At 28.9% G+C, this 24,434-nt stretch overlaps 1 protein-coding gene and 1 long non-coding RNA gene across 2 annotated transcripts in view; one reads left to right on the top strand and one right to left on the bottom strand.

Annotated features, from left to right (window-relative positions):
- LOC142317268 (uncharacterized) overlaps positions 1–14,418 on the bottom strand; it is a 90,903-nt gene extending 76,485 nt beyond the window's left edge. The window contains exon 1 of the long non-coding RNA XR_012754693.1: positions 14,345–14,418. This is a non-coding gene — a long non-coding RNA (uncharacterized LOC142317268). The remainder of the gene's footprint in view (positions 1–14,344) is intronic.
- Eip93F (Ecdysone-induced protein 93F) overlaps positions 1–24,434 on the top strand; it is a 415,494-nt gene that overhangs the window by 37,820 nt on the left and 353,240 nt on the right. The gene's annotated exons all lie outside the window — the stretch shown is intronic.

Raw genomic sequence — 24,434 nt, 5'->3', positions numbered from 1 at the left:
ATATCTATTGTGTATTACATATATTTAACATGTATCTTTTTTAAACAAAATTCTAAATTAATAATAGATTTTGATTATAGAAATGTAGTGTCTTACCTTTTTTTGATATCAGTATCATTTTGTTATGAAGAATTTTATTGTTAACACAAAAAACTTTTGTTTTGTGACCGGAAGAAATGATATCTACGAGACTCTTACCATACGGTTTAAAATTTCATTGTAATTTTTTCGGATATCACTACGTTTTGTTAGATTATTCTTTTATTATTTTTTTTATGAATTACTGATTGTTATGTTATGGATTTATTATTTAAATTTATTGCCTTTCTAGAATAAACAAATATATATTTTTTTTTAATTTCTCGGCCTATTTTCTTTTGTTGATAGTTACATCTCTTACTTCATACCATATTTTTCATTTTTTAATAAAACTAGTATAATGACTTTCACTAATCGAAAATCCGTGATGTAATGTTGCACATATTACTTTGTAAATGTAACCCTCGATTTTTATCGTATCCGTAGACACACATTTTATATTGTTATTAAATGAACTTTTTTTTATTTCTCCATCAATTAGTTCTAATTGTAGAATAAGAATTTTACCAATCGAATTTATTTCTGTTTTCTGTAAAAAATCTTTGTTGCCACATTTGCAACACTTTTCTACTGTCGTGTTTTCTTGTGTTTTATTAGCAGCTATAATCTCTTGTAAACTAATACTTTTATTATTTTTTTTTAATGAAGTGAAGGGAATTATAAAAAAATGTTTCATTTTCAGTACTTCCATTTGCATAAAAGTACATTCTATTAAAACAAGCTGTAGTATATTTTCCTTTAAATTGTATTATTTCAGTTCATTATCAATTTTTTGTACGAGATGATTTTTACCAATGATCTCTTTGAATCGAATGATTCAAAGGCGCCGTTAAGTACTGCTACCTAGCGGAAGGATTCGTAAACCCACCTTTTGAGGAAAAAGTGACATATTTGAGTCCTTGGTTCATGAAATAGAAGAAAAAATCGTAGTCTAACAAAATTAGAGGTATTTTTTGAACGTATTCTTTATTACAAATCTAATTAACTGAAATATAATGTTTTCATGGTTATTTTTTCCCCCATTATCATTATACATTTAGGTTAGGTCATGTTTAGAACTGAAAAAGATAGTTCGCAGTGCCGTCCAATTCTGCGGACTCGTACCGAGGAAGTTCTAACAAACTTCTTGACTATAATATAATGAGGAAAAGGATTTTTTTTGTCCGGGATAAACGTAAAAACTACCCAATATAAGCTACTAAATTTTTACCCATGTTTCTTGTCATAACTGAGAAGGTTTTTGGATATATTTCATCTCAAAAAACAATATATATGTAAAACTGGAGGTTTTCCGGTTGAATCAAAAACTTTAATAAATTGTGAACTGCAAATATCTATCACTGTGTGAGCTTGATTGAACCGATTGATTACTAACATCTAAAAAATCAATTTCTAGATTTTTTGAGTTACATTTCGAGTTCAAGAGTTAAAATTGGTTTTTGAATTTTTTTTTTGAACCCCTGTTATTGTTTATATTTCTCGGTAACAAAGTATGAAATCAATTTGATTTTTTTGTTGAGTGTAATCTTCATGTCACAATAAACCAATTTCCAGATTTTTGAAATTCGACTTTAAAACGGGATGAAGAAAAGTAAAAAGATTTTTGAACAATGATTGTAAATTTTCCAATCCCGACTATATTAAACGAGATATTCAGTAGATCTGGGCTTGCAAATACGCTTTGGATAAATATTTAAAAACCGTTTTCGGTTTTCTTTAATTCCGATTTTTTAAGTGGTATGAAGGTATACGGCCCTGTGGCTCAACCACCACAGGTACTGCCACCGTTACTGTATGTGTGATTGCCTGTATCTGCCTCTGATTTCTTGACTAATAAACATAAAATTAAAAGATTGACCGCTACGGGAAACGCAGTTAACCATATAGCGCGGGCGAAGCTGCAACAGGGAGCTAGTTACTAACAAATATAATTAAAGAATAATTTTGTATATAATATTCTTTTTTCAATTTATTTAATCATATACATATATATGTATTACACATATTTATGTAGTCTATGAAACTCGCGGTAATGTAAGGACTCCAATGCGGGATCATACATATAAATCGGTTCAGTCGTTGAGCTGCTACGATGGAACAAACATACATACATTCACCTTAAATCAATTACACTCTTTTTGAAGCAGTCTTGTAATAATTATCAAATTTATATTTATTTATCGTAAAAATGTTAACTGGCTTATAATATTTTGCAGAGTAAAAATGGAAAATCTTAAAAAATATTTAAATTATTAAATAAGCCAAATGAATTAATTTACTTTAATAAAATTTTTAATTTTAAAATTGAATTAATTAAAGTATTTAAATATTTTTAAGTGATGTATTTTTCATAAGTTTTAAATTAATATTACAAAATAAAAACAAAAAATTTATTTCTTTCGATATTATTTGTAATTCAGTGTAAAAATATTTTGTTTAGTTACAATGAAATATCAACTTTATTAATATTACGAAACTTTTATAAAATTAATTTTACAAATCAGCTACAATATTCATTTTTATTATTATTCTCTACTAGAAATTTTTCATATTAATTAATCAAATTTGAATACAATGCAAATTTGCAAATATGATGCAATCTTGAATTTTTTTTTTTTTTTTACTATTTCTCAAATAAAACGAGAAAAATAGTTAAAGCTAAGTAGCATGGCATTTTCACATTCTGCAAAAATTGTTTTTCATCTCATCCTCTCAAGCGATACCTAACGGTGGTCCCAGAAGTTAAAAAAAAAGAAAAAAAAAGATAAATGTATTAGTAATTTCTTTTTCATAACAAGCTTGACAATTATTTTATAAAACTATATTTTCTTACCAAAATCGTTTTTTATTTGTCCGACTTTCATTAAAAATTTTAATAACAGGTTTTTATTGTTATAAAATATATTACATTTTTAATATCCATAGGCGCATGGACATTTTACTGAATGTATATAAAAAAAAAAAAATTATTATTTTTTCACATTAAAGCAGTTATATAATTTGCTATCTTTTAAATTAATAAATTCGTTATATCCTAAAATCTGTTGTTAAAAAATTACTGTGTATTTGTTGAAAGAATTTAAGATTTCACTTTTCCTGTTAAAGCGTTATGCGCTGTTATAGACATAACAGGAAAACATATAGATCGGTAAAAAAAATATCTAAAGAATTAGCATCTTTTTAAATTTTGTTTTGTTAAAAGAAGATAATAAAAAGATTAACAGAAATGATAAATTTAAATAAATTGTAAATAATCTACGAAAAAACTTCTTTTTCAGTGCTCCCCCCAAGTGAAAAAAATTTATTTTGTCAGACTGTTCGTGCGTATCTACGTACGATGTATGTTGGCCTGTTTTTTATCTTATAACTCAAGACCCCCCACGACTGATATTCTTTAAACTTTGTAGACATGTACCAATTCTTTGAAGGAAAAATATATTAAATTTTTTACCAAAGTTGGAAATAAAGTTGAGGGTGTTTTGATAGGAATAAAATTTCAAAAATTTTACTGGGGCACTTAAGCAAAAGGTTTTTCTTACAAACGTTTGAAGTATTTTTATATGGATCACAAATTATCAAAAAATTATAATTCATATTTACCCCCTCCCTAAAAAATGACTATACATTTTTCTATCTTTAGCTCCATCTTCCATCAAAAAGGAAGTTAATTGGAGTTTTTGTTGCCTACATTTTCTAAATAGATAGCCTTTCAAACCAATATAAAAAGTTTTCCTATTCCACTCCAATGGAATGTTATACCACAAGAAATATGGAATGTTATACAAGAAATATTTTTTTACCACGATATTTTGAAATTAATTTTCAAAACTATTTTTTAGTCACAAAAATTATTAATTCATCATAAATTATTGCATCACAGTTTTAAATTAGAAAACTATAGTTACTCTTGTGAGCCTGTTGTAGGACAACAGAAGTATAATTCATAAGCTACGTCTTATTAGTAACTCTGTTGTATATTGTAAATGATATTGTATTGTTTGTCTTAAAAAGCGTATTCTTAGTTTTGAAAATAAATTATTATTATTATTAAATTAAATTCAAGAAGTTATATTTATTTCTTACAAGGGATGTCTTTACATTGAAAACCTCATATTTTGGCTTTAAAATTAACACCATTACAATTTCTTAACAAAAATAACAACTCTGATTAATGTTTACTGTACTCTGAAATATTTTATATAAATAAAGAAAAGGCTAAAAAAAGGTGGTGAAAAAAAATAAATCTCTCTATACACTTTCTGACATGAAATCAAGTATTATATTAAATTATTAATGTAATACATTTTGTTTATGCTATAGTTATGTCATGTTGAAGTAATAATATTCCATGATTGTAAGTTCTTGATTATTTTTATCCTTCTTTGAATTCCATGAGATTTCCTTAAAAAAAATTATACTGTAAAATTAATTTTAAAATTTACAAAAGTAAGAACAAATTTTTAAAAATTGGTTGTAATAAAATCTGATATTACATATTTCGAACTCGTTTTTATAAAATTTTTTATCGTTTTATTAAAAATTATAAATAAATCTTTTGTCTAAGACGTTTAATGTACAATAACTTATATTAAATAGAGAATTCGTCTATAAAAAAACAATTTACAAGTCTTTATGCCAGTTGTACCAACATACTTATAAGGACTTTAACCTTTACGTTTTAGGTTGATTGGTTCATCTAGACCAAAAAAAAAAGGATGTGTGTCGCACTGCTTTTGGCTTTATATATCAGGATTGAGATATTTTATTCTGTTCTTTTAAGGATAACTGTTATTCGATTATCTACATTATATATAATCCTAGTAAAAGTTATTAGGATTTGAACTTAAAAACTCTCGACTTCAATATCAGCTGATTTGCGAAGGATAATCTCTTTCTCTCTCTCTCTCTCTCTCTCTTTCTCTTTAGTTTCTGGAACCATCGTAAGGTATTACTTCAGAGGATGAATGAGGATGATATGTATTAATGTAAATTAATTGTAGTCTTGTACAGACTGAGGTTGACCATTCCTGAGATGTGTGGTTAATTGAAACTGAACCACCCAGGAACAGCGGTATCCACGATCTAGCATTCAAATCCGTATAAAAGTAACAACTGCCTTTACTATGATTTGAACCTTAGAACTCTAGACTTCGAAATCAGCTGATTTTCGATGTCGAGTTCACCCCTAGACCAGTCCGGTTGGCTTATGTTATGATAATGTAACCAAATATAATCTACAGTCTTTTCGCTCGCTAACCTTGACTAATTAACAGTAATCTTTTGATTATTTATATAATAAATTCAGTAATTACTGTTTATAATTGAATTGTTATTTTAATATGTAAAGTATGTTACTATGCAAAATATGTAAAATGACCAGAATATTTAATAAACTGCATTATATTTATTAAATTCTCCAAAACTGGAGGGGATTATCAAATTCACCGGTAGTTATGGATAATCACCGGATTAATCAATTCGATATCCGGTATATATTACCATAACATATATACAAAACGAATAGTACATCATCGCCTAGTGAACAGTGGTAAATGGGCGTTTTGCTGTAAACGAAATCAGCAAAATAAAAAAAGGATATATATGGATTTTTTTTTTTAATTAAGAAAGATAATTTTAAAAAATTGTCTTAATATTACCGGTATCTTTACCGGTAAACATATATTTTTATATTATTATTTTTTTTAATGATTAATATATAATACATACTCCATTAGGACGAATGATTTGAATTAGCTGGTAGTTTTTATGTTTGCTTGTTTTCAATGAGCGTAGGAAGTTAAAATAGACAACTCGTTAACCATTCATTTAACAGTTAAATTTATGGCAGTTATTTAAAATTTAAATCATTGTACTATATTGATTGAAGTTTATTACTCTACATTATTTATAAACAATAATTTCTTCATTTATTTATTTTTTTAAACATTTTTAATTATTAAAAGGAATTAAATAGTTTTATATTTTAATTAAGAATTCTTAGTTTTATTTATTGAAAATTATAAAAAAGTTTTTTTCTAACAATCGAACGATCTTACTATCGTATCGAGATAGCTGGGTGTATTGTAATCATTTGTGTTAAGATGTAAGTAAAACAAGCAGTCATATTTTTAAAGTGTTTGAAATAAAATAGTTGTTAATTTCTCAAACATGATCCCCTGATATGTTAAATGAATAAATAAACAATTAATATGATCCACCTTACCAGCACGTTGATATGTGCTCTAGATCTTTCGGCTTACTTGAAAGCCATCATCAGGAGTTAAAATGAATGTATTAAAGGTAAAAATTTTAAAAATCATAGTTAAAATTCAACAGTCATGACTTCCCGCTCCTACTAATTTACTGTACTAAACTGGTACACTTATACCAGTAGGACCGGGACAGTCATGACTACTTTTAAATTTCAACTATGATTTTTTAAACTTTTGTCTTTAAATGTATTAATTTTAACTCCTGATGATGACTTCCAAGTAAGCCGAAAGATCTACAAACATATCAACTTGCTGGTTTTTTTTTTTTGTCTTCAGTCATTTGACTGGTTTGATGCAGCTCTCCAAGATTCCCTATCTAGTGCTAGTCGTTTCATTTCAGTATACCCTCTACATCCTACATCCCTAACAATTTGTTTTACATATTCCAAACGTGGCCTGCCTACACAATTTTTCCCTTCTACCTGTCCTTCCAAAATTAAAGCGACTATTCCAGGATGCCTTAGTATGTGGCCTATAAGTCTGTCTCTTCTTTTAAGTATATTTTTCCAAATGCTTCTTTCTTCATCTATTTGCCGCAATACCTCCTCATTTGTCACTTTATCCACCCATCTGATTTTTAACATTCTCCTATAGCACCACATTTCAAAAGCTTCTAACCTTTTCTTCTCAGATACTCCGATTGTCCAAGTTTCACTTCCATATAAAGCGACACTCCAAACATACACTTTCAAAAATCTTTTCCTGACATTTAAATTAATTTTTGATGTAAACAACTTATATTTCTTACTGAAGGCTCGTTTAGCTTGTGCTATTCGGCATTTTATATCGCTCCTGCTTCGTCCATCTTTAGTAATTCTACTTCCCAAATAACAAAATTCTTCTACTTCCATAATCTTTTCTCCTCCTATTTTCACATTCAGTGGTCCATCTTTGTTATTTCTACTACATTTCATTACTTTTGTTTTGTTCTTGTTTATTTTCTTGCTGGTAAGGTGGATTATATTAATTGTTAATTTATTCATTTAAAATAGTTGTTGTTAAGATAATAATTAATATTTTCTTTTCTGATAATAACAGAAAAATGTTAATAATTCTTTTTTCGTATTATCTCAGTATAAGTAAGAGCTTGTATTTCTTTACACCACTATCCAAAGAGTGCAATATATTTAGGGTGTAAGTTTGTTCCACCATAATATCTCAACAGCTGAACTGATTTAGATGTATGACACCGCGCTGGAATAGGTACGTTACTGGGAGTCTCACAGACTACATAAATATGAGTTATACATATATATGTAGGTGAATCAAAAGGAAAGAGAAATAATCCGGAAGTGATTGTAGAGATTTAAATAAGGAAAATGTTTATACAAACTTGCTACGTTCTAAAACGCTTTTTTATCGAGTTACGGCTAGCGAAATATTTCACGCGGATTTCAGTTAGCCGGTGAAATTTCAGTATAGTTGAGGTAAATTTCATAGTTTCTTATGTTTATTGATCTAAAAAATCAAGTAAAGCAGGTCCTAGAACTGTTTCTCGTAGTTATCATGATATCTAAAGTAAAATAGAAAAATTCGGTGATGAAAAAATTTTTTTAGGTTTGAAGACTTTGTTAAATGACTAATAGAAATGTTATTATCAAAACGTGTAGAAAATTTTATTCGTGAAATTTTATTTAATAAAATCTATGGGAAAAAATCAACTTTCATTAATAAAAAACTTAACAAAAAAATCGTATGAATATGTACAAATTAAAAACAACTATTTTTACCCACGATGGATCGGAAACGGTATATGCGTTTGGAGTAAGAGGTTTTGATGTGTGTGTGTGTGTTAAAATTTATCTCAATAACTACTGGACCGATATCGGTGCGGTTTTTTGCATTTCATAGGATCACTTCAGAGCAGGTTCTTAGGTTTTAGGGTTATAGGCCATCAGGTGGCGCTGCAGTAGATCGTTTTTTGAAAACGTCTTTTGAATGTTTCTAAGTCTTTCTAACTCCAGAAATGTGTTAATTTTTGTGTGGATTATTAAATAATTTTCGCTGGTCAAGCATAATAAATTTTCATCATCATCAGCCTATAAACGTCCTACTGTTGGGCACAGGCCTACTAATATTTAAAAAGAAATAAATGAAAAAAAATTAAAAGTTTTAATAAAACACAACAGTAAAAAATACGAAATAATTAAATTACTCTATTTTTACCTTATAATCCTTTGTGAAACGGCGATATTGTTTTTAAAACAATAAAATTTGAGATTTCGATTGACCGTCGGGCGTGACCCGTAACCTGCATAGATAAGCTTAAGTTTTAATCATAATCACGCACGACAGTTTATGAAACCCGTAAATTTTATTTTCATAAAAACAATATCACAATGTCACAGAGGATTTAAGATAAAAATGCAGTTACTTAATTATTTCACATATTTTAGGTTTTTCGTCGTAAGTTTTTTAATATTTTTATTAGTAAATTAAATTTAGACCTTTGAAAAATTTATATATTTTTAAATTACTTTTAAAAACACCTCACTGTGGTTTATTCTCTAATAATTTATTAAACGGCTGCCCAAAAAGGAATGCAGCAAACTGTTTATTATAAGACTGACCAAATTGGAGTGTATTTAGTATGTATCTTTCACCATAGCAGCTCAACGGCTGAACCGATTTAGATGTATGACCTCGCGTTGGAATCCTTATGTTACTGGAACTGTATATATATATGTTTAAGTAAATTTAAAAAACTTGAAAATATAATTATAATGTATACAAAATTATAAACCCGCCCGCTCTTTAATTATCTTATATTCAAGAGCAATGTTTGTCAGCAATTTTGTTTTTTTTTTGGTAGTTGTGTTTTTTTAATTTTTAATATCTATCTCTTGAAAAAAAAAAATAAAAACATGTGGAAAAATTTATGTGTGGCCACATAAATTTTACCACATGTTCTACGCAGAGTTAAATATTTTCGAAATTACTACTCGTAGAAGTAGAAATAAACAAGAGTTTACATAAATATTGGCAAACGTGTAAAAAATTAAGAATATCCTCTCGCTTCATTAAAAAAGAAAATAAAAACTATATAAGCTGCAACAGTTAGTTTTTAATTAAATTAAAAAATTATTTTGAATTCTTTTCTGGTAGTTAATTTATTTATTACAAAATAATATTTTCTTTTATAGTGCATCTTATTTTTTTATTCTAGTATATAAAATAATATCTTTCTTACTACAAAATTACACTTCATAAAAACAGGATGTAAGCCAAATTGCCGTTCAAAGTTTGATACTGTCCAATCTCAGGATGATGACCATTAATTGATTGATAGCAGTGCCGTTAATTTAACTGTATTAGCCAAAGTAAACCGCTAATACTATCATTTAAATCCATTTAAAAGTATATTATTATGTTTTAAATTGGAGTTAATTGAATGAGAATTATGCAGCATCATTGCACAGATGTTATAACAACCAACCGGCTGTATGATAATTTTAGATATTAGCCTAATTTAAATTGGATCTATGTTTAGTTAAACTACACTACTTTTTATTTTAGATGATATTCGTTTTAAAAACACACGCAGATGCTCGTGCGCGTTTGTATATTTAGTACTTATTAGAAACGTATTGGTTTCATACAAAATATTACACCCACTAATTTATTATAGCTCTAGAGTAAGTAAAGTAATTTATTTTCCTGGGGAATGTTTATATCTCTGAAACTGTTAAACCTAAGTTTATGAAATTAGGTACTGTAATTAATTTTTATGAAAGAAATAATAATCCTTTTTTGTTTTTTAAGTTGTGCAAGGTAAAAGTAGTATTGACTGAGTACTTCTACTTTAATAAATTAATATAATTGAAATAATATAATTTCAAAATTATGAAGTAAGTTCAAAAATTTTCAAAATTTATTTATTATCTTGGTATAGTGGTAACGTCTCAGCATTTAAGCAAAGTATCCTGTGTTAATCACATTCGAATTGGAATTTTTTACGTGATATAAGATTTTCCTTCTGAATTCATTTAGAACCGCTTCCAGATTGTACAGTTAATTAATCATATGTTTGAAAAAATGCCTAATGTTTTACTTAATTAATAGATAAAACTGGACAATCTCCTTGGCGGAGTGGTACCGTCACATCCCGGAGTTCGAATCTCAATCTGGCATAATCTCTGGCATCATCTGGCATAATTTTAATCTCGATCAGGCATTGCATTTTTCATACGTTAAAAATTTCCATTTTCATAGGCCAAAATTAACAAAGCAGTCGATTCCAGACAACTAACAAACCAAAAAACTTTTTAAAAAAATTATATAATTTATTATTTTTTCCATAGGTTTTAGCTTTCTTAACCCATTAACCCATAATTAGGAAAAAATCAAAATTTTGGTTTTTATTTCGTTTTTGAAGAAGATTTAAAAAAAATTATTTTCGAAATTTTATTCTATTTTATATTTTTATTTAAAATATGGATAAACATTAAAAAAAGTAAAAAAATGTGTCATGGTAAAAAGAGGAAAGATTTTTTTAAAAAGGTCTAGATGCAAATAAGAGTCACAATGATGCAAAGACAGTCACTTTTATACACATTTGAATACTAGATCGAGGATACCGGTGTTCTTTGGTGGTTGTTCTTTGGTGGTGGTTTACCGGTGTGGTCAATTAACCACACATTTCAGGAATGGTCGAAGAGATTGTACAAGACTACACTTCATTTACACTCATACATATCATTCTCATTCTTCCTCTTAAGTAATACATGAACGGTAATTCCCGGAGGCCGAAAGTAAGACCGAAGCCCGGGGGGGAGGGTGAACTCCTTTGCGGAGTCTCCCGATTAATGGCAAGGCAGAGGAAAGAAAGTCCGAGTCACGTCTGTTCGGGTGATGCTGCTAGAACCGACATAGAGTAGCCGCTTGAGCTGTTAAAAACTATGGCACCTCCCAGGGCTTCGTTTATGCTTAAATTCGGATACAAGTTTGGTAGAAGGGGAAAAAACAATACATGGTGTATCTGAAATATTGTTAGCAATGATAATAACAAAATGGGTTAAATAGTACAATGCGGAAGAATGTCGTAGGTAGCAAGAAGCTAATCCCAAGCCCGGAAATCCATCATTATCGTGCGCATCAGTTGATCCTTCTAAGTTTTCACTAGAAATAATTTAAGCCTTGAAAATTCGTATATGGGTTATAAAAAGTTCATGATGCGAATTGAAAAGCTTCTTATTTTTCGTCGGTTAAAACAATAAACTCTTTGATAAAAATTGAAATTTTATAATTTTACTGTTTTATCAATCAAATTAAACATAATGTTTATAAATTTGTTATTATATTAGGATGTAAGTAGTTTTCGTGATCTAATATACGAGTAAAAGGTAGATAATTTAACTTTCTTTTATAAAGTAATAATTTTTCTAAGTATTCCAAATTATGGGTTTTATCGTATTGTAAGTTCGAGTCGATTTTTTCTTACTGCTTTAATAAATCAAAATAGTTTTTTCCTTGAGATTAAAAAAAATGATTAAAGTTTATCACTTTAAAAATGATATTCAAACTTCATCAATAAAGAATTTCGGGCATTCACGAACGGCGCATTCTCTTAATTCACTTTTACCTCTGCATCAAGCCTATCCCTGGCCATTAACCCGTTATTACCTGAATTATTTATATTTTAGAGATAACATAAAAAAACTATCCAAGCAGTTTTAAAGGAAAACGTCCCGATACTGGATTCATTAATCATAATGAGAAACGTTAATTACATTTACAACAACAAATATAACGATAGAAAGAAGAATCAGCCGCGTTTGCCAAAATTAAACAATGAAACAAAGTTTCATTGGAACCATCTTACCCTTACAAATTTATGCAATTTAAAATTCTCATGGGTGAATTTCTCTTCCGTTATTAGCCGTGATAAAAATACAGTAGTATTTTCTTATGATATTTATGAAGTGCAAATAAAATTTCTTTAAACGGTACGTTTGATTACTATTTAATATTTTTCACGCCCTTATTTACTTTGCGTATAATATTAAGCATACATCCCTTAGCTTTTTGCATCTTACAAGATAAACTTTCAAAAACCTAATAAGATCTATTTCAACTATTAAAACACAAGTTTCTAAATTTAAATTTTGAATTAAATACTAAATATTAATTGATTTCGATAAGAGTATCAAAAGTTATTGGTATCAGTTTGCCCTAAAGTGCAACAATTGTTGCCACTTTTATTTTGGCCAGAGTTGTTACAGATAGTCATTATCTACGATCTAGGTTTTGAATACTCAATTGTAGATTCCGATGTTCTTTGTTGGTTGTACCACACATCTCAAGAATGGTCGGCCTGAGACTGTACAATACTACACCTTATATTACATTCATACATATCATCCTCTGAAGAAATACGTTACGGTGGTTCCGGAGGATAAACAGAAAAAGAAAATAAAGAATCGTTATTGAAAGATTTAGGAGCTAGGTTTAGCAACAAGAGTACAAAACTACTACTGAAAGTGAACTGAAGAGATGGTTGAATTATGTATGTGGTTTATACTTTTTGAAATTTTCTGAAGTATCTCATTCATATTTCGATCTTAGTAAGTGAATAACCGCAAGACGAAAGATTAAAAGGAGATATTCAGATCATTTTATCGATACATACAAATCGGAAAATGCAGTAGTTCATCAGTGATATGTGCCAACTTCAGTGCTAGTTTAGAAAGAACAACAAACTGCTGTGAATTATTTCCTCGTGATTTAATGGAAGGTACAAAGCTCATTCATGAACAAATAATTTTGTAAATATTCTTTTTTGGATTTCAAAGAAATACAAATATCAAACTGAAAAGTATAAACAAATCTGTTAGAATCAAGAATCTTATAATCAGACGTCGAAATGACTTCTTTATTTATCATGAAACGGACAAACTCTCTCTTTTTCTGTTAGGCACCGAAACCATCGTAAGGTATTATTCAGAGGATGATATATATATATGAATGTAAATGAAATATACAGTCTCTTGTCCAATCTCAATGATCGACTATTCCTGAGATGTGTGGTTAATTGAAATCCAACCACCAAACCACCCGGTATCTACGATCTAGTATTCAAATCGTATAAAAGTAATTGACGTTACTAGGATTTGAACCTTAGAACTCTCGACTTCGAAATCAACTGATTTGCAGTGGCGAGTTCACGACTAGACTACCCCGGTGGGTTGAAACAGATAATCTGCAGTGCGTAAATTTTTTGAGGTGTTCTAATACACAGTAATTTTAAAGGCATGATTTAAGTTCGATTTTTAAATGTTAAAAGTAATATTTTATCATTTGTCTTCTTATAATTTAGTATTAAACAAATTTTCATTAATTTTTTAATTAACGTTTCACATCATTGCAATATTATCTACATTAGTATTTATTTATATATTTAACTCATAAACTGTGCAGTTGTCTACTATAATATGTCCTAATCCAGGATGTAGTGCGCTGTTCCTGTAACGACTTTTTATACAAGTACAGAGGAGTGCATTGAGGCAGCCGAAATTTTCAGCTCTAAGAAAACAGAGAAATTCCATTATAAATATTTCTATTGAATGAATTTAATTGCTAATGTATTATTTTGTATATTATGATTTTTATAGTTTTTAATTAATGATTAATTAATTGCTATTAATAATTAATTAATAACTACAATTTAGTTATCTTTAAAAAAATGCTTTTCTCATCAGCGGTTGTAATTTAACGATTAGCCTGTACTTTGTTAAAAATTAAATAAATAAATAAAATTAAATCGATTAAATTAATTTAATTAATTAAATAAATTTAAAAATGAATCAATTATTAAAAAGTATGGTTTTAATTTTATATGTACCGTAATTTTATTTTTAAGCTAGGTTAACTAAGAATTAATTCTTTCCAAATAATTAAATACACATATTTATATATTTGGTATTGAAAAGAAATTTAAAAAAAATTATATTATTAATTTTGCATAAATTTCCTACCTTTTTTTTGTTTAAATATTTTTCTTATGAAACTTGAAACTGACAACTGAGAAACAAAAACAACTTGACGTAAGACTGAGGCTGCAAAGAGAGTTTGTTAGTTTTAACGCAAGTGTTGTAATATTATAGTCTAAGGTGTGAAGCATTAATTACCTACCTTATACTACGCTGTATCTCACGTGTATTTCTGAGACGTAGTATTTTAATTGGTTAGCTTACATGTTTATCTACTAATCTGTTATAGATACTTACATAAAAAATGGCCAACTAAATTTTTTTATTACTTTGGTTTTTCCAAAAGTTTTAATTTTTTAGTGTTACGCATAATATTACGTTTCATCCTCTCCCTCTCACTTTATTTTATATATGTGTATACATATAAATAAATATATACATATTTTATATATATGTATATAAAAGAGTAAGTTAAAAGTATGGAATCCCCTGAAAAAGTTTCAAACCGTTCCAGATAGAGTACAGTAACTTTCAGGAGAAGGTACTTTATCTTTTAACGAGAAATAGAATTTCAATCCCTTCTTGGAGGGTAGCTCAGGGGTTGTAACTCAAATATTTTAAATAGTAACACCCCTAGGTGTTACTATTACAATAGGTAAATTTATAAAAAGATAATGAAATTGATATCATCGAATAAATTTATTTAAAAAACAAATATTTACGAAGAATAACGTTTGCTTATCTACATTTCATTTAAATAAATGTTCAAAATATCCTCATTTGTTGTTTGACATTGTACCAGTCGGTTGTAAAAAAATGTCACTGCAATATTCAATGATTCTGTTGTAGTGATATTTTGCGCTGATTCTATAATTATATTTTGTAATTGATATCTTGGTGCTTATTATAATAAACAAAACTATCCCATAGAAAGTAATCCGATGTTGACAAGTCGGATTATATCGCTTGCCATTCTATTTGACCCCTTCGGCCAATCCATTTTCCAGGAAAAGATGCATTTAAAATTCTACAATCTGAAGACAGAAATAAGGCTGAGTACCATCTTGTTGAAAACAGATATTTTGGACGTGGGAGGTCAACAATATTATGAATGTTTCGTTATGATCGAGAGCAAAGCCTCATATTTAAATTTCCATCGATAAATATAGGCCCTATCAATCAACCACCAGCAATTTCTGCCCGTACATTTAATTTAACTGGATATTGTGTATGTGTCTCAGGATATCTGGATGGATTAATATCAGTCCAGTATCGACAAATATGGCGATTAACTTTGCCATTTTAAAAAACTGTGGTCTCATCACTAAAACGTATGTTGTTAATAAATTAGGATCTGCAAAAATATTGTTCATCACAACTTCGCAGAACTCAAGTCTTCGATCGTAATCATCCTCATTAAGTTCTTGCACTAGCCGAATTTTGAAGGGTTTGAAATTTTCACTTTTTAATGTCCGAGTCACTGAATTTTGGCTAATGTTATGTTCCCGTGCTGTTGTTCTAGTCGAGAAATGAGGATTCTCAATAAATTCTTGCATAATCTCTAGCGATTTGTTATTATTTGTTGTAGATTTAGGTCTTCCTGGTTTTCCTGCTCCCTGTTTTTTCAAAACGTTTAATGGTTTTTGATATTGTATCTTTTGAAATAGACTTAATTATTAAATTATTAAAAATGCATCGAACAACTCACAAACTTCATTATAAAACTTAACTCTACAACCAAAGATCCTCATCATTAAAATTGTAATCTCCTCTAGTTCAATAAGTGATATGTTGATAGTAATGTTAGCAGGTAGCACAGAAAAAATTAATTCAATAAAAAACAACCACAAAGAAGGTAAAAAAAAAAAGATGTAAATGACAGAAGTGACTTACAAATCATCACTTAGTCAAGTGATCGCAATAAATTTTCATAAGAAACTAACAGTGTAGTAATGAAACACTCAAAATGGAATATGACACAACAATGAAAAAAGGTTCGTTTTGCAACAATAGTAAGAGGCCATCAATGATTAGGTGACAATATTTTTATTTATTTACTCATTAAAATGGAAAAAAAACTTTTTGTTAAAAAATACATTTTTTTTTAATTTTAAAAATTTCTAATTTAACTATTAAAATAGATTTTAATTAAATTAGATTAAATTATACTTTAATTCAATCTATTTTTTTTTTTTTTAATTGATTTTATTATTTGAACTTACTATGTAAATTTAGTAATTTTCAAAATCCAAATTTTCTACCGTCGCAATTTTGGATGCAAATATCGTACTAACTTTTTATTTATATAATTTTTCTAGTCTTAAAGAGACAATTAAAATAATTTATAACACTCAGGATGTTACCATTTAAAATATTGATTTACTATCCTAGGCCACCCCCAAGAACGGGTTGAAATTTTATTTCTCGTCAAAAGGTAAAGTAGTTGACTTTTTCTGAAAGTTACAGTACTCTATCTGGAACGGTTTTAAGCTTGTTGAGAGGTTTACATACTTTTGACGCACCTTTATATATAATTAATAACGGAAATAGTTCATCGTAACCAAGCTAGTGGTAGATACTGTGCTCTAATAAAAATTTATGAAAAACGCAATAAATTTTATTTCTATTAAAAATATTCTATAACATCAAATCGATTAAAAAAGGATCTTAAATATCTTTTATTAAGAGCAGAGGAGAAATTATTGGTCGAAATTAATTATTTGTATGAATTGTAAATTGTTTCTTTCAGTAGTATTTTTTATTTTTTGTTTAAAAAAAATGCTAAAGAAAAAAATCACAAAATGTTTCATTTTAAAATTAGAGAATCGGAGGAATGTTTAAAGTTTCTAGTACAGAAATATTTAAAAGTATTTTATTCTTAAAAATTATATTTTTTTTATTACTTACAAAATAAAATATAATTTAAGAAACAATTTCATTTTAAAAAGAAGTAAAATTAATTCTGTTTATTTTTTTAAAACAAATAAAGTAGTTTTTTTTTTTTTAGTTAGATTTCATAAAAAAGCTACCTATTATAACGGGTATTCCATGATTTGAATTCCAGTAAATATCGACATATCTTCACGTTTCACATCTCCCAGACCCCAAACTACCGTCATTTCAAAAGTTTATACATATATGTATATATATATATATATATATATATATATATATATATTTCACTTCCTTGTGGACACGCAAACTGCCATAATTTTGCGCCAGTCACTTTTAAATTGATACATTAAATATAGTGACCCAGAATCCCATTCATGTTCAGTAATGAGCAAAATCGGACCATGGGGTTGGAAATAGTGGGGACATTTTCGAAAAAAAAATATCGCTATAACTTTCTTATTAAGTAAAATATCGAATTCGTTTAAAGTTCATATTATTCTTTGGATAAGGCCCAAAAACCTGTCTAAGTAAAGTTTTTTTATATTACCAACCATTGGCCCAGGGGCTGGAATAATGCATAATGTAGTCGTTGGTCCTTTAAACATTATGTAAAACTTCTGTATGAAACAATTTTTGATATGACCAACCACTACAGTAAGGGATGACCAAAATGTTGTTGGAATTGTAAGAAGATGGGGCTTGTCGTATGCTAAACACGTGAAACTTTTTTACACATGCAACAATTGGAAATTTGAAGTTTTTCTTAACATTAAGGGGGAAATTTTTTTTTATTCTCTACTTGGCACAGGTGAAATCTACCTCCGCCTTCCGACGTGTAGAAAAGAATTTTTTTATTATTATTTATTAAACTTGTTAAAATAAATTGCTTTGGTGAGATATTTTCAAGCAGCTTGTATTAATTTCCAGTAAGTTAATTCCCAAATTATTTTCGTGTTTTTTTTTTCAGTCTACGAAATGAGTAATTCAAAGAGACTGAACAAGTATGAAAAGTGTGCGTTTTTTGGTTGTTTAAAATTCAACCCACCATGGGTGGGTCGAGGAAGCCCATGATTATATTGAGTTTTTATTGGTCTCTAGAACAAAACGACTTTTTATAAACGAACTAAAGAAATAAATGTTCTGTGTAATGGAGGATCTATTTAGCGATACATTTTAATTGTAATTGTAATAATAAAATATTTAGAAAATAACAGTTTAAATATCACAATCATTCAATTATTTCTATACAATTGAAGGAAGTTACAGGATTCTGTATTTTCATCAAACACCTTCTCGAAATAAAAAAAAAGTAATGCTAGTTTTTTTTAAAGCTATGACGAACAACTTTCTTGCTTACATTAATTATTTATGTAATATTTATTGCATTATAATAAAGTGATACCAATGGAAATTAAATCAGAAGGAGAACGGATGTGATGTAATTAATATATAGTCTGTATCAATCAGGAAGAAGGAGGCTTTAAAACAGTTCAATAATATTTTTTTTTAAATTACTACAATACTTCCTGAGATTAACCCAGACGAAACAAATGAACTGACCAGATTCACCTTTTTTTTATAGAGTATAATGGTGTAGTATAATATCGTTTTATTCAAGCTTTCAGTATATATTAACTTTCCTATTCGTGGAACCAGTATTAACGATGGATTTTTTGGTTCGTGGATGCAGATACTAGTTTCAACAGGCTATATTATTGCGGAACAGGGAATAGGTTATAAAATAGAATTTATAATTATTTTTAGACAGTTTTAATCAAAAATTTATCAATAACATTTTCCAAGTATTATGTAAAATAAACTGTTATTTCTATGAATCAATAATACTGATACTATCTCCCGTTCTTTCAGAAAAACAAGTCAGTCCACGCTTACATTATTTTACCTCATCAGATTAGTGTTAAGGATCCTTTTTTTATTTCCGTGTACGAAAAAAGGAAATATTGTGATCGCGAAACATTTTGGTTTTCATATTTCAACAGAAATATCCATTTTGACCATCCCTGAATCCATTTTGACTAGTTTCGGCGTGACGTCTGTACGTACGTATTTATGTATATATCTCGCATAACTCAAAATCTATTATTCGTAGGATGTTGAAATTTTGGATTTAGCACTGCTGTAACATTTGGTTGTGCACCTCCCTTTTTGATTGCAATCGAAATTATTAAAAATTTAATTAATGAAATATTTGGATCTTAAAGGGACGGTACATCGGTTCAAATCAAACTTCTTTTGTTTTTTTTTTTCACTTTTATTTTCATTTTTGTTTAACTTTTTTTTTTTTAATTAAAATATTTATTTAGTAATTATTAACCAGTGACTGTAAAAAACCTTTACAATAAATTATAATTCATTGGTAATACAAAATAAAAAAATGGAAAAAAATTATTGCTGAAATAAAATTAGAAGCAAAATATACCAACCTTTGAAATATTAACTAAATAAAAGAAAATATATAATTAATATTTAAAATGTATAAAATAATTTGGCTGGCAACCCTGTGGAATTTAAAATTTCCCGGTCCAAGAGGGCAAAGGAGAAGGGAATTTCCCATAGGAGAAAAGGGAAATTCCAAAATGGCGGACTGCAATACTAGCGCTTGTGGTGATAGTAGGTACTATAGAAACAGTATGCTCTTAGCTACTAGCTTAGAAAATTTGTTTGAGTGTGGATGCGATTTTGAAAAAATCTTTTTTTTTAAATATTGTTATTTTTTAATTGTTTACAAATTTTCCTAAAAAATGTGACCTTAATTAGGCGAAATCTCTAGATACTGAGGGTGAACTTGCTTTACAGCCTCACCCCCTTGACCTTTAGAGTTGAAACTTTAATTTTATCAATGCCTCATGTATAGAAAAAGTAATCTAATCAAGTTTTGTCAAAATCGGTCCAGTAGTTCTGGAGATATAAGGTGATTTAAAGGCCAACAATGAATGCACACACATACACGAACACTAACACCGGAAAATTTCCATCCGGTGTTTTGGGTTCCTTATGTGTCAAAACGTCAAGATCCCGTGAAAACCCTGTATGCCCAAATTAGACCTATTACAATACTTTCCCTTCCAGAGCTATAATTTTATTATAGCGCTATCTAGATGGAAAATTAAAAATAAATGAAAAATGCAACAAAAACCATAGGGATATAATGGAAATACCTCTTTACAGTCATCAGTCAGTGATTTAGATATTTTGTTACTGGTTTACATTTCCATAATTAATTGTGATAGACAATGTCGTTTGTACACTTGACGAAATCATTTTTGCAAAGTATAAAAGAAATAAGCCAGATATAATATTCACACAACTACTAGTGCAATAAGATATCTATTTAGAAGATATATTTCTATCCAATTTAATTTCTTAAATAACCAGCTTTATTTTTGGATATGGTTATAATGAGTGGGTGATTTTTATTTTTATTTTAGATATTATATTGAAAAAAACATATATTTTTTTAGAAATATTCTTTTTATACGCAATTATTTCTGTCTATTAAGTAGAAACGGTGGGGCCAAAAATAATGCCGATATCAAATTGCTTCCCTTATTGTCTGGAAGCGCTGTCAACCTTGAGTATCTCTCTCATCTTATCTGTATTAGTTCCCATTACAATACATGAATCGCTATGCAAAGGAGAATCAAATTCTTATTAAAACTCACTACACATATCTTGAGTGTTTAGCGGAAAAAGTTCGTAAAATTTGGAAAATATTTGGTAGAAAAAGCGGACCGAATTAGTCAACGATTAGTGGGAAAATTTGAAGAAACGTGTGGTACTTTAGACATAAAACAACCTAGTTTTCCTCGCAGTGGCCGGTCACTTGATAACATCGAGTCGATGTGCGATATTTTTTCAGAAAACCCAAAAAACATGGACTCGTCATCGTTCACAAAAACTTGGGATAACCCGAATGAATTTAATGAGAATTCTAAAAGAAAAATGTGCATTTGCATTCATACAAAATACAGGTAACACAACTTAAATCAAGCAATCATCTCAAGCGCGGAGGGTTTGCTAAATGTTTGTTGTTGTCGTCAAGCAGTAAACGATGATTTTGCAAATACTATAATCTTTAGTAGTGAAGCACATTTCCATCTTGATTGGTATATCTGTATGCAAATCTGTCAAATTTAGGAAAAGAGAATCCTTGATTTCTTCATGAGATTCAGTCACAGGAAGTTACTATTTGGTATGGAATTTGGTCTAGTAGAGCTATCGGCCCATACCTTTTTGAAGATTGAAGTCGGAAATGCGTTACAGTTAATGGTAAATGATACTATTACACGTTGACCGAATGTTTGTGATCATGATTAGACTCATTTGGTGGCAATAACTTGCTGTTTTAACAAAACGGTATAACATACCACTGTGCCGGAGAAATACTCGGTTTTTATATGAGAAATTCCCAGATCGCCTAATTTCAAATCATCCCGACCAAACGGGGTCACTGAGATGATACACGATTTATTACCGTGTGATTACTTTTCTTTAGGGATTTTGAAGTTGAAGGTTTATGAAAACTTTCCGCAAACAATTCCTCAGCAAGAGGGGAAATTCAACGAGTGTCTGGAGAAATCACGCCAGATCTATGTTTGAAGTGATAGAAAACTTCAGGAAAAGAATGACGATATACCAGCAGAGCCTTAGAGAACATTTGTCTGACATTATATCCCCATTCATAATCGGATAACGTTTGCTATGATTTTTAAACCGGCATTATTTTTGGTCTCTCTCTGTGTGTGTGTGTGTGTGTGTTTTATTGAAATTAGAGTATGATCTCCAGAGAATATCGAGATCTGCCAGATCTTTCAAGGTAACACACACACACACACACACACACACACACACACACACACACACACACACACACACACACACACACACACACACACACACACACACACACACACACACACACACACACACACACACACACACACATATATATATATATATATATATATATATATATATATATATATACACAATTCCTTACACTGCCTATTCTAACTTTCTGTTTAACTGTAGCGATATAAAACTCCTTAAGGATTTAAGGAATAATTCACAATTGCTTTTTCTAATATTAATGATGTATTGAACAATCAGTTTCTGTGGAAAACAGAATTTAAGACACAACATTTAGGATTAAGTATCACTGCATCTAAGTTAGAATATCTAGCTGATGTGCAGTAATAAATTTTTTTTCAAAAAAATTCAAGGAGAAATCAATTTCCTGATATATCTATCAAGAAAATCAATTTGCCGAAGGCTATGTAATTTTCAGGTGGGAATTATGTCTATGTCGTTTCGCCTACCAAGTGTTATACACGTAATAGACATGCAAACTGTATTATTATTATTTATTAGTTATAAGGTCGGTCAAATAATTTTGATTACCTACTAATTAAACACTTATGGTAATAGTTATCTTGTTCCGATACTTGCAATTTTTTTTTTATGATAATCCTCACGTAAGTTTCATCTCACGGTTTCTCTTGTTTTTCTTATTATATTATATAATTAATTTTCCTAATTAATTAACAATTTTAAAAGTAAAATTCATAATTGTCCAGAGAAAGAATTCTACACTTCACTTTCTGAAATTTATTTTGTATTTATAATATCCATATTATAATTAAAGTTTAAATAATTACGAAACATAAATAAATATTATGTAAAATTTAACGAACATGGTACAATGTAATCAAAATTCCACTCCAGTTATTTGCGTTCTCACCACTATGTTCTTATCCTGTTTAATTTTTTGCCATGTTAACATTAATTTAATTAATAGCAATATTTTTTAATCAATTTGAAAGTTCGGTTAATAATGTAACTTTTTAACAATTACAAATTATTTTTAATTTGGTATTTTTACTTTCCCGTCTAGATATCGTTATAGCAGAGCTATATAGCTCTAGAAGGAAAAGTATTGTAATCGGTCTAATTTGGTGACATGGGGTTTTCAGGGGATCTTGACGTTTTGACACCTAAGGAACCCAAAAAACCGGACGGGCATTTTCCGGATACAAATGTTCATATGTACATGTGTTCGGTGTGGGCCTCTAAATCACCATATATTTCCAGAACTACTCGACGATTTTCACTAAACTTGGTCAGATTACTTCTATATATGGGACATTAATGCCATTAAATTCTCAAGTTAAAGGTCAAGGGAGTGACCTGTAGAGCAAGATAATCCCCAGTATCTCGAGATTTCGCCTAATTAAAGTCATATTTTTCTTAGGCATATTTGTTAACAATTAAAAAATAATTTAAAAAAAAAAATTTTAAATCGCCTCCCCACCCTAAAAAATGCTGTTGTAGTCGTTTGCTATGTTGTGATGTCACAGGTGAGCGGTAGAATTAAATAAATGAATTATATTTAAAGTGTAAAAAAGTAACTCTAACTAGCTGGGTCTCCAACTCGATCGCCCGATCGATTCGGTACCTGGTGCGTTAAGCCTTGCTGCTACACCAGTCTGCCGACCGTAGAAACTAAATTTGTTTTATATAAGTAGTGAAATTACATAGTTAGTGTCGACCGTCACCGCTAGTACCGCCACACCCGCGGGAATTAAATACGGTGTGAGCTTTAGCTGGAATTGAGTTAAATAAACGAAAAACTATTATATTTAAATAAAATGATAAATATTTTAAATTAAGTTGTGTGTGTGTAAGCCGTACATCGGAAACAACCCACAGTTGTAGGACTTTCCCGGAAAGTTCTACAACTGCGTTTTCAGTTCATTTTTTTTTTTTTTATAATTCTAAAACTGTAATAAATGTGAATCCCTAAAATATTTGTTAAGCTAGTGTGGATTTAGTTCTACACGTTTTAAAAATAAAAATTAAAAGAATTTAATTTTCCTATTACTTTGATATTATTCACGGCTTTAAATTATAATCTTTTTTTCCTCTAAGTCATCCTCTATTAATTAATTCACAGTGGTATGATGTCTGTAACAAAATGCTTCACCGTCCGTTAGTTAATCTTTATTGATTAAATTGTATATATATATATATATAAATTAAAATATAAATACGTAATTGAGTGGAATAAATAAATATATCACAATTAATTATAAAGTTTTATAAAAAACTAACGAATCCGGCAATGCTCGTTATTGCTAACTTTGAGTGTATGAAGTAAATAAATTTTATATTGTATTTGACATGTGTAATTCCTTCGTTCACTTCGTTGTGCTGTTTCTTC

This window comes from Lycorma delicatula, chromosome 1 (genome assembly GCF_047948215.1).
Source record: "Lycorma delicatula isolate Av1 chromosome 1, ASM4794821v1, whole genome shotgun sequence".
NCBI lineage: Eukaryota > Metazoa > Arthropoda > Insecta > Hemiptera > Fulgoridae > Lycorma > Lycorma delicatula.
The sequence above is the reverse complement of the archived record's forward strand: the minus strand, read 5'-3'. Positions and strand labels throughout refer to the sequence as shown.